The 12,634-nt window shown below is 37.0% G+C and overlaps 1 protein-coding gene across 1 annotated transcript in view; it reads left to right on the forward strand.

The window, feature by feature from the left end:
- Positions 1 to 12,634, forward strand: part of dock3 (dedicator of cytokinesis 3) — an 835,931-nt gene that overhangs the window by 419,997 nt on the left and 403,300 nt on the right.

Genomic DNA, 12,634 nt, shown 5'->3' on the forward strand with positions numbered 1-12,634 from the left:
ACACGCGTTTGCACTCGTCTATTATTTAAACTCATTGCCAAAGTGAAACTAACTTTTTGCAAAGTGAAACTAACTTCACAAAACAGTTATACACAGTTACTTACACTATTGACTGACAATAGGTTACCATCGAAAACATAGCCTGAAAAGCAACATTTACCCCAATAATGTTTGAAAGACTGAATAAAAAACCTAATTACATTTATAGTGCAGAGGAGTTGCTGCTTAAATCTCATGACAGGGCGTCTTCATATGTGCCTCTCGCCTCTCACCTAATCACTTTTATCCATCATTACCAATTTGCAAATGATGGTGAATAACTACTCATTGTGAGATGTATTTCGTAATATCTTTATTCTAATTATGTTTACCATTGTAATCATGTAATTTGTAATGTTTTGCATGGATGTGCACTGTGCGCGTTCATGGATGAGAGAAGCAGGGTGTGTTGTGCACCAGCCCATATCACTGTTTATAATGCGCTCTTAAAATAACATATAAACAACTCGCCATGGATTTCTGACCAGGTTTCTCTTGGTCAGTGGCGTAATGCGTTTTAGGTAGTGTACGATAACCATTTTTGGGTCCTTAGGTTGTTAATTGCCACACCCTTTGGCACGTTGCTCAAACAAAGAGCTAAGAAAAAGATAAGATAAGAATAAACTTTGCGCTGGGATAATAATCCGCTTTCCGCCAGGTCGCGAAAATATGGCCCTTTAGAATGCAATCAACTGCACCTGTGCTCTCTCACTGACTGCAGCAACTTCAGTGGAACCTCTACTCTGTCTTTCTCCATCAAACTGGATAGCTCACTTTTCTCTTCCCCACTTTCTTTCACTTCTTTTTTTTCATGTTTTCTCACTGCCTTTTTCTCTCTATTTCAACCAATTTCAATTACTTTTTAAACTATTATTAAAATAATATGTTTATTGCATATTAACCACTATGATTGCCCTGGCAAGACCATAGCAATCATATCAAGTACCCTAGCAACAGCCTAGCAACCACTTCCAAAATGCTAGCTAGCAACAACCTTAGCAACTAACATGATTACCCTAGCAACCAACATAGCAAACACTTTTTATGGCATAGTTACCACTATGATCATCCTAGCAACACCCTGCCAACCATGTCAAATACCCAAGCAACCAGCATAGTAATCACATATTACATCTTAGGAACCACTATGTTTACACTAGAAACACCTTAGCAACCACTTGAAGTACCCTGCCAACATCCTAGCACCGACTTTGTATGCACTGGTATTTACTATTCTAGTTTTTTCTATTATTAGAGTGCATGAAAATGCAATCTACTGTTATCCGATTTCTTCTTATTACAGTGCATGAAAATGCACTGTACTGTTCTTCCAAGGCTTTTTCTTCTTCTGCTTCTTCTTCTTCTTCTTCTAACGCATTTAATGCAGCTTCAACCGTTTAACGTAGAAACTTCATTCAAACTGCGTTGCGTAGGTCTTACTTAGGACATGGGTGCTATGTATTTTTCATCTTTGTAACTTTTATACTGTTTAAACTATTAATTAAAAACTACTCAAAATTTCCCCATAGACTTAACATTATGATTATGACATCACAATACGGCCGTTAAGCAATTATAATCCTATGGCAGGTGTTCGGGCCACCTGCATCAACTGCCAATCTCAGGCTTTAAGCATACAAACTGGCCCTATTAAGACTACACATCCTGTTCAACTGCTTCCTCTGCCAAAAACTGTTTCAAAATAAAAGTCCTCACTACAATATTTCACTGTTAAACAATTTAACCCTTTAAGCTACTGAACTTTTTAACTGTTCAGCCATTGTAACTGTTACTTGTCATCAACTATGACTCCTACCCACTGTAGCTAGTTAGCATGGTTAGCATGTGAGCATTGCTAGCATTGTTAGCAAAACTATTAAAAATGATTAGCTAAGTTAGCTAAGTAACATGGTTAGCATAGTTAGCATGCTAACATGTTAGCATGTTAGTTAGCATTTTTAGCAAAACTACTAAAAATGATTAGCTAAGTTAGCTAAGTAACATGATTAACATAGTTAGCATGTTAGCATGCTAACAAGTTAGCATGTCAGTTAGCATTTTTTGCAAAACTGCTAAAAATGATTAGCTAAGTTAGCTAAGTAACATGGTTAGCATAGTTGACATGCTAACATATTAGCATGCTAGTTAGCATTTTTAGCAAAACTGCTAAAAATGATTAGCTAAGTTAGCTAAGTAACATGGTCAGCATAGTTAGCATGCTAACATGTTAGCATGCTAGTTAGCATTTTTAGCAAAACTGCTAAAAATGATTAGCTAAGTTAGCTAAGTAATATGGTTAGTATAGTTAGCATGCTAACATGTTAACATGCTAGTTAACATTTTTAGCAAAACTGCTAAAAATGATTAGCTAAGTTAGCTAAGTCACATGGTTAACATAGTTAGCATGCTAGCATGTTAGCATGCTAGTTAGCAAAGTTAGCATAACTGTTAAAAATGATTAGCTAAGTTAGCTAAGTCACATGGTTAGTATAGTTAGCATGTTAGCATGCTAGTTAGCATAGTTAGCATAACTACTAGCATTTTCATGCAGGAAATGCTTTTCTAGTTATAGTGCATGAAAATGCACTATACTGTTATTCCAAGGCTTCTTATTATAGTGCATGAAAATGCACTATACTGTTCTTCCTAGGCTTCTTATTATAGTGCATGAAAATGCACTGTACTGTTCTTCCTAGTCATCTTCTTATTATTGCATTGCATGTAAATGCAATGGACTATTATCGCTGTTCTTATTATTCTTCTTCCGACCAAATTCAACGTTTAATGCGACTGAAACCGCTGAACCGTCTGACCTCATTCAAAGACTCCTACAAAGCTCTTGTAACGGACAATCGTAGAATGTATTTTTCATATTTGTAAACATTATACTTTTTGAGATATTTACGATAAAAGAGCAATAAAATCCCATAGACTTAACATTGACCGCCGTGGCGGCAACTTTTAGCATTATGACGTGACCTGCACCTGATAGCAATCAACAGCTGGTCCACTGCAATCTTTCTATCACTGGAGCTGAGAATCTTCTGAACGTTTTGACCTGCCGTGATACTTTACTTGCTCGTAAAACTCTCCTCCAGAGGCACATTTCTCTAACTACAAACAAGGTAAGTGGTCCGATTTTTGGTATTTGACTCATTTATGTCGTCAAACATTGTTATGTAGCATTCTACTATAGGCCTAGGCTATGTATGAAATGATAGGTCACAAGTAGCCAAACTCGGTGGTTCTAACGTTAGGGGAATAGTTAACGTTAGCACTTATCCTATCCGTTGATATTTATTATGTAAGGAAAGTTATGAAACCCACCTATTCAACGTTAATAAGTCGTCACTTTAAATTGACCGGTTAGCTGTAGGTTTCGATAACGTTAGCTAACGACATTCAAACCTAACGTCGCTCCCAGCTGAGCACTGACGTTAACGTTACATTTGCTCACTAACCAGTAGCGTTTTAACTAGCGTTATACTATCTGGCTCTTGATAACCTGTGGAAAGGGACCTGATTAAAACCTTACTGTTTGGAAACGGACCATATGACCAAAGTATTGTTAAAACACACTACAGAAGTTGAGGTATAACGTTTGTGCTGTCAACATAGCTACAGAGTATGTTTACTTGGCCTACTCATTTCTGCATTATTCTGGCCTATAAATTAAAGCTTCCCAGTTGTTGTAGGCTACATCCTAAAGTAGGCCTACATCGTAATCTGTAGAAAAAATGTGGATAGCAAGCTGTAAGATATAGTGTAGTTGGTTATTAAGATGCTTAATACACGGATTTCCCGTTTACCAACAAAACTAGATGCGCGCGCAGCCGTGAGGCAGAAGACGCTTGGTGGCCGTCCACAACGTTATAAACTTAACCTAAATAGTCGGCTGCTGTAAGCTACAATCGGATTTTTTGTATACCCCTGTTGTCTCAATGATAATAACATCTCATTTCAGACTATATTTCAAAGTTTGCCGTTCATTTGCATTATTAATATAACATCGTATTTTGTCATTTTTGGTGAAGACATGCATTCCGTTAGGGATATTGAACATATTTAACATTATTTAACCATCGTGATTTCGAATTGGTGCAGTTTTCAGCACAAAAACTAATTTTATTCTTTTGCTCTTTTGCATTGCTCTATGCTGTTCTGTGGTGCTTTCTGCCTCTTGTTTGCGCACGCAAGTTTTCGTGACGTTCCATAGAAATCCATGTATATCAGAATGGTCCATCCTTAAGACTCAGTTTATGATTATCAACAGCAACAACACACCCTTTGCCTACAAAGTGTTCTAAGCTGTTTACTTTAAACTGTTTGGCTGTCAACTATCCTTAAACAGAAATTAATAAAACACGTCAAACATGTTGCTTTGTTTGCCGTGAAATACTATAGGCAGTATATTTAACTACCATTACAGATTTATGGTGCAACAACCTCACTTAAATATATGTAAGTTGTATTGAACAATTGTACACATTCCATGTTTTTGGTATAACTCTAACTTGTTTGCTTTTGTCTTTTAGGGACCAGACCAGACCAGTGTGGTGATGACCGTGTATTACATTATGTGTGTGCCTGTCTGTGTGCACATCCTGCCAACCATACATCGCTGACATTAACACTAACATTAAGTCCTAAAAAACGTGATCATATCTCAACATATCTGCACATACCTTTGAACTATAGACGTAGATCTGAGATCTACACTGAGACATTCTGAGTATTATATTGTTGCAGGAGGACTATGTCGACAACTATATGAAGCATGCATACATTTGAATCATGTGCTGTGACATCTGTGAAACTTAGCTGTGCTGTTAGACCTCTGTTTTTAGACCTGAGCTGTGCTGTGTGAAAATTAAGATTCTAACCTAAGTTCTGTCTAAAACTGATCATCTGAAGGGCTGAATCTTGTTATTCAGTCTATATCACCATCAAAAGTGACCTATTTATTACAATTAACTGAGACCTCTAGCTCTTGCTGCCATTTCAGAATTACCACTGATAAATAGATCTGTCTTAGAATAATATGATTGGCATTATCAAGTTCTGTATATATATACACACACACACACAACTGTGATTTTTTTGTTTACTTCAAGCTTACATTGGTTGTTAAGTGATCATTAGTGTATTCTGAGTATCATTCTGCTGTATTAAAACAAAGAATGTTGATCAATATTGAATTAACAATTTATTTTTACTGACTGTCATACTCTAAGCTAACATCTAATCAAGTAAGTGGTTTTCAAGAATACTGGACACGTCTATGTAATCTGAATAATCATACTGTAAGTAATTTAATGTTATACACAGCATCTTTTTTGCATTTACGTGCAATGGTAATTCCCTGGAATTGCATTTTCTAGTATTCTAACGCAGTTAATGCAGCTTCAACCGTTTAACGTGGAAACTTCATTCAAACTATGTTACGTAGGTCTTACTTAGGACATGGGTGCTATGTATTTTTCAGCTTTGTAACTTTTATATTTTTTAAACTATTAATTAAAAACTAATCAAAATTTCCCCATTGACTTAACATTGCCCTTTATGACATCACAGCAATTAGAATCTTCTGCCAGATGGCCAGGCCACCTGGATCAACTGTCAGTTTCTCAGGCTTTAAGCATTTAAACATTAAACATTCCAACTATATTAAACCTCATCTACCTAGTTCAGTCATTCCAACTATATTAAACCTCATCTACCTAGTTCAGTCATTCCAACTATATTAAATCTCATCTACCTAGTTCAGTCATTCCAACTATATTAAACATCATTTACCTAGTTCATTCAATCCAACTACATTAAACCTCATCTACCTAGAAAATAATTAAACCTTTTAAACTATCCACCTATTTAACTGTTCAGTCATTCCAACTATATTAAACCTCATCTACCTAGTTCAGTCCTTCCAACTATATTAAACCTCATCTACCTAGTTCAGTCATTCCAACTATATTAAATCTCATCTACCTAGTTCAGTCATTCCAACTATATTAAACATCATTTACCTAGTTCATTCAATCCAACTACATTAAACCTCATCTACCTAGAAAATAATTTAACCATTTAATCTATCCACCTATTTAACTGTCCAGTCATTCCAACTATATTAAACCTCATCTACCTAGCAAATAATTAAACCTTTTAAACTATCCACCTATTTAACTGTTCAGTCATTCCAACTATATTAAACCTCATATACCTAGGTCAGTCATTCCAACTATATTAAACCTCATCTACCTATCAAATAATTTAACCTTTTCAACCATCCACCTATTTAACTGTTCAGTCATTCTAACTATATTAAACCTCATCTACCTAGCAACCAATATAGTTTGTTTTTACTCTGTATGATATTTTACATCATATTTTTTGCATTTTCATGCACTGTATTTCCTTCAGGAAATGCTTTTCTAGTTCTTATTATTTTTCTTCTTCTAACGCAGTTAATGCAGCTTCAACCGTTTAACGTAGAAACTTCATTCAAACTATGTTACGTAGGTATTACTTAGGACATGGGTGCTATGTATTTTTCAGCTTTGTAACTTTTATACTTTTTAAACTATTAATTATTAACTTTTATAAAATCCCCATAGACTTAACATGGGCTGATGACATCACAATGGACTAATTAACTTGATTTGCACCTGTATCATCTTCCAGCTGCTCATCTAGGCCCCATCAAAGAATCAGTTCAACTGATTGCACCTGTATCAACTGCTTTCTACTGAACTAGACCAACTCTTTCTGTGTCTCTCCATTCTCCATTCTCCAGTCTCTCCATAAGACACATTTCATCCAACTTTCTATCCATTCATTGTCTTCAAACCATTCACTCATCCACCCATTAAACTATCCATCAACATCCATTAAACAATCTGCCTATCAACATCCATTCAACTTTCTGTCTATCAACATCCATTACACTATCTACATTTAACTTTTAAACTATATACTCTGTCTCAGGCTTTTAAGCATACAATATGGCTCTATTAAGACTGCCGTTAAGCAATTAGAATCCTAGGCCAGGTGGCCAGGCCACCTGCATCAACTGCCAGTCTCAGGCTTTAAGCATACAAACTGGCCCTATTAAGACTACACATCCTGTTCAACTGCTTCCTCTGCCAAAAACGGTTTCAAAATAAAAGTCCTCACTACAATATTTCACTGTTAAACAATTTAACCCTTTAAACTACTGAACTTTTTAACTGTTCAGCCATTGTAACTGTTACTTGTCATCAACTATGACTCCTACCCACTGTAGCTAGTTAGCTAAGTTAGCTAAGTAACTTGGTTAGCATAGTTAGCATGCTAGCATGTTAGCATGCTAGTTAGCATGCTAGTTAGCATTTTTTGCAAAACTGCTAAAAATGATTAGCTAAGTTAGCTAAATCACATGGTTAGCATAGTTAGCATGCTAGCATGTTAGCATGCTAGTTAGCATTTTTTGCAAAACTGCTAAAAATGATTAGCTAAGTTAGCTAAGTCACATGGTTAGCATAGTTAGCATGCTAACATGTTAGCATGCTAGTTAGCATTTTTTGCAAAACTGCTAAAAATGATTAGCTAAGTTAGCTGTCACATGGTTGGCATAGTTAGCATGCTAACATGTTAGCATGCTAGTTAGCATTTTTTAATAAAACTGCTAAAAAGGATTAGCTAAGTTAGCTAAGTCACATGGTTAGCATAGTTAGCATGCTAGCATGTTAGCATGCTAGTTAGCACTTTTTGTAAAACTGCTAAAAATGATTAGCTTAATTAGCTAAGTCACATGGTTAGCATAGTTAGCATGTTAGCATGCTAATTAGCATAGTTATCATGACTAATAAAAATGATTAGCTAGGTTAGTTAAGTCATATGGTTAGCATAGTTAACATTTTAACATTGTTAGCATGCTAGTTAGCATAGTAACTTGGTTAACATTATTATCTTTATTAACATAGTTAGCATAACTACTAGCAAACATTGGAGCCATTCTAACTGTTAGTTATCGTCAACTATCTGCCTAAATAATTTAACCATTTCAATTATTAACCTATTTAACTGTTCAGTCATTCCAACTATATTAAACCCTATCTACCAAGCAAATGATTTAACCATATGAACTCATCATATTTTTGCATTTTCATGCACTGTATTTCCTTCAGGAAATGCTTTTCTAGTTATTATTCTTCTTCTAACGCTTTTTCTGCATTTAATGCGGCTTCAACCGTTTAATGTAGAAACTTCATGCAAACTGTGTTACGTAGGTCTTACTTAGGACAGGTGGGGAATGTATTTTTCATATTTGTAACTTTTATACTTTTTGAACTATTAATTAAAAACTATTAAAATTTTCCCCATAGACTTAACACTGGCGATTATGGCATCACAATAGGGCTCTTAGAATCCTATGCCAAGTGTTTTCCGGCCAGAGCCATATGGTTCCGGCCACCTCCAGCAACTGTCTGTCTCAGGCTTTAAGCATACAATCTGGCTCTCTTAAGACTACAGATCCTGTTCAACTGTTTCCTCTGCCCACAACTGTTTAAAAATAAAAGTCTCCACTACAATAATTCCCTATTGAATAATTTAACCATTTAAACTATCCAACTATTTAACTGTTCAACTATTCCAACTGTCAGTTATCATCAACTATGCCTCTAGCCTACTATATTAAACCACCACCTACTTGGCAACCAATTTAGCAACCATTGAAATTAAGCATCTATGTCAGTTTCCATAGCAACCAAGATGATTATACAAGCAAACCACTGTAGTAACTCCTTTATTTCTGATAGTAGCCACCATGGACACCCTAGCAACAACCTAGCAACGACTTCAAGTACCCTAGCAACAGCCTAGCAACCACATTCCATTAAAACCTAGCAACCAACATCATTAACCTAGCAACCAGCATAGCAACCACCATAACTACTCTAGCAACAGTCAGTTGTCATCAACTTTGACTCCCGTCAACTGTTTCCTCTGCCCAAAGCTGTTTCAAAATAAAAGTCCTCACTACAATAATTCCCTATGAAATATTTGAACCATTTAAACTATCCAACTATTTAACTGTTCAGCCAATCCAACTGTCATCATCAGCTATGACTCCCGCCAATTGTGTCCTCTGCCCACAACTGTTTGGCAGCCTGGGCTTTTCAGTCAACTAGTGTGATCAACTCCCAATCTACATTCAACTTTTAAACTGTCTACTTTTAAACTATCAACTTTTATTAAGCTGTGCAACCACCATGTCTGTCCTAGCGTCATTTTCATGCACTTGTAATTCCCTGGAATTACATTCTCTAGTTCTTCTAACGCTTTTTCTGCGTCTAATGCGGCTTCAACCGTTTAACGTAGAAACTTCATTCAAACTGCGTTACGTAGGTCTTACTTAGGACAGGTGTGGAATGTATTTTTCATATTTGTAACTTTTATACTTTTTGAACTATTAATTAAAAACTACTGAAAATTTCCCCATAGACTTAACATTGCCGATTATGGCATCACATAATCCGTGTGTGTTCCGGCCAGAGCCATATGGTTCCGGCCACCTCCAGCCACTGTCTGTCTCAGGCTTTAAGCATATAATCTGGCTCTCTTAAGACTACAGATCCTGTTCAACTGTTTCCTCTGCCCACAACTGTTTCAAAATAAAAGTCTCCACTACAATAATTCCCTATTAAATATTTTAACCATTTAAACTATCCAACTATTTAAATGTTCAACTATTCCAACTGTCAGTTATCATCAACTATGCCTCTAGCCTACAGTACTATATTAAACCACCACCTACCTAGCAACCAATTTAGCAACCATTGAAATTAAGCATCTATGTCAGTTTCCATAGCAACCAACATGATTATACTAGCAAACCACTGTAGTAACTCCTTTATTTCTGATAGTAGCCACCATGGACACCCTAGCAACAACCTAGCAATGACTTCAAGTACCCTAGCAACAGCCTAGCAACCACATTCACAGTTAACCATAGCATTTACACCCCTATTTTGAGTTTTTCCTCGAAATTGCACACCGCCTACTTAAAATGGCCCTGTTGCCACATACTTTGACTTACAATCAAGTGCCTGACCTCTTTGGAAAGCTAAGGCCTTGTAGAATTTTTTGGTACCAATAGATTGACTGTGTGATGAACTATCAGAGAGTGGCAAAGGGTAGAATGATAGTTTTTTTTATAGGCGGTTATGTACATCTCTAGAAATGACCACATTCTGCCCTCTTGGTCACTTATGTTCTCTTGAAAACACCACTGAGGCCCACTACCAGGTCTTGTGAATCTGTATGTCAAAGTAGATCCTTATAGGATGAAGTATGACTGTGTGGGACCCATATTTGTGTGGGCATACACATGCGTTTTGCTAAGTGTCCATTTGGAGACTCCAAAAGGACCTTTGGTTACCCAAAACTAAAACTCTTCCTATACAAGAACCATGATCTTGGTGTCAAATGAAAGGTTACACTCTCTGTGTCATGTTGCTTGTACCTGGAGTGCTTTGCAGTGGCTGTGCTATGAGTCCAGAGAAGCATTATCTGACCTGAAACTCTTACTTTTGCTCCTACGCCTTTGAGATTTCCATGAAAAAAGGACAAACAAGGTAATGCAGTGAACATTTGTATTATAAAATGAAACAAAGGTAAAAAATAACAATACCCTGGCAAACGAAACATCAAATGATTCACATTCAATGCAATAGAAATGTATTTATGTTGGCAACCACGGTCAACAAAATGGAACGTGTTATGAACAACTGAAATAGTCTCGGCCACCGGCTCCTCTTCCTCAGACACAGGATCCTCAGCTCTTGTTTTTTTGCTTGGCGGGGCCCAGTCTTCATCGCTGTCACTGAAACAATTGTACAGGTGGAAGTTAGGCTCAGACCCACTATATATATAAGTATATGAAAACCCTTCCCAACAACTTATACAAATGATATAAATGTGTGTACTCAGGTCACACCTCCCCCTGCTCTCTCTTTTACACACACACACACACACACACACACACACAAACACACACAAACACACACTGCATTCTAACCTAACTCCCCTCCCACCCAGGTACCAGAACACTGTTCACACTATGAAACAAAGCTAAATGAAAAACTAAGCACTAAACATTACAAAAACAAACTAAACTGTATCTGTAACTGTATATGGATATAAGTAGTCTACTCACAGCTCAAAATCAGGGTCCTTCCCAGCTAAAAAGTCCTGCTCCTCCTCGGAGTCGCATTCCGAGAAATTGCTTTCTTCTCCTTCATCGATGTCCTCCAGATCTTCAATGTCCTCGGGTTCTTCGACATGTTTCGTCTTTTTTTGTCTCTTTGTTTTACGAACAAAAACCTTCAAAAACATGTCTCTTGCTTGTTTAGTAACAAACTTCCAAACCACTGCTTCGGAATCTGGTTACGCATGGGCTATGCGCCTTGAGTTTAGCCGACAGGGAAGTAGAATGTGACGATGTGTCACATGTCTAAAGAAAGCTCTCCTCATTGGCTACACGGACATCTAGGTCCCATCTCATTGGCTCACTCAGACACAGCGCTATGGCCATTCAAAGACTGGTTGTCAGATTCATCGCTTACGTGACTCATTGGCTTTGATGGCATCTATCTCGACTCTCATTGGTCCTACAGACATGTAATGGGTATCGATGGAATCAGAAGAGCCTCGTGAACACGCGGAGTACCGTGAATCCAGCGACAATAATGGAAGTAGAACCGAAATATCTGGATTTCCGCGAAAACTACGTTTTTACTTCGCTTCTTTTCGTATGTATCTGTTTTGTTTGTACTGGCGTGTACAACTACTCAATATATTGGCAATAAAACAATGTAGATATTTTACATCTATGGATTCTTATGAAAATTTCAAGACCAAGCATGCTGGGCTAACTGATTGGTACGGCCATACAGACAAGTGACAAAGTATGAACGCAGCAACTTTGGGGGGTGGTGGAGGGGGGTATTCTGATATGTTATATATCGGGATAAACTTATATTTTACACACGATATATATGTTAATTCATGGAAAGCTTTACATATATCGATTCTCGAGTTTCTCAGCTTTAAAATGGTATATAGCATGACTATGGTAGTTCATGATAAGGTGCAAAAAAATGCGTGGGGGTTGTAGGGGGGAGGTGGGGGGCACTGTATTTGCCCGAATACGGGTCACCCGTAGTGTACTGGGTTAAAACCTAGCAACCAGCATAGCAACCACCATACTACTCTACTACTCTAGCAACAGTCAGTTGTCATCAACTTTGACTCCCGTCAACTGTTTCCTCTGCCCACAACTGTTTCAAAATAAAACTCCTCACTACAATAATTCCATTTTAAATAATTTAACCATTTTAACTATACAACTATTGTTCAGCCTTTCAAACTGTCAGTTGTCATCAACTATGACTCCCGCCAACTGTTTCCTCTGCCCACAACTGTTTCAAAATAAAAGTACTCACTACAATAATTCCCTATTAAATAACCATACTATTTTCACTATCCAACTATTTAACTGTTCAGCCATTCCAACTGTCAGTCGTCATCAACTACAACTCCCGCCAACTGTTCC

This window comes from Alosa pseudoharengus, unplaced genomic scaffold, assembly GCF_046254945.1.
Source record: "Alosa pseudoharengus isolate Yale_2024_CS ecotype anadromous, Long Island Sound unplaced genomic scaffold, YU_APseudo_1.1 YU_APseudo_1.1_scf_5, whole genome shotgun sequence".
Taxonomy (NCBI): Eukaryota; Metazoa; Chordata; class Actinopteri; order Clupeiformes; family Clupeidae; genus Alosa; species Alosa pseudoharengus.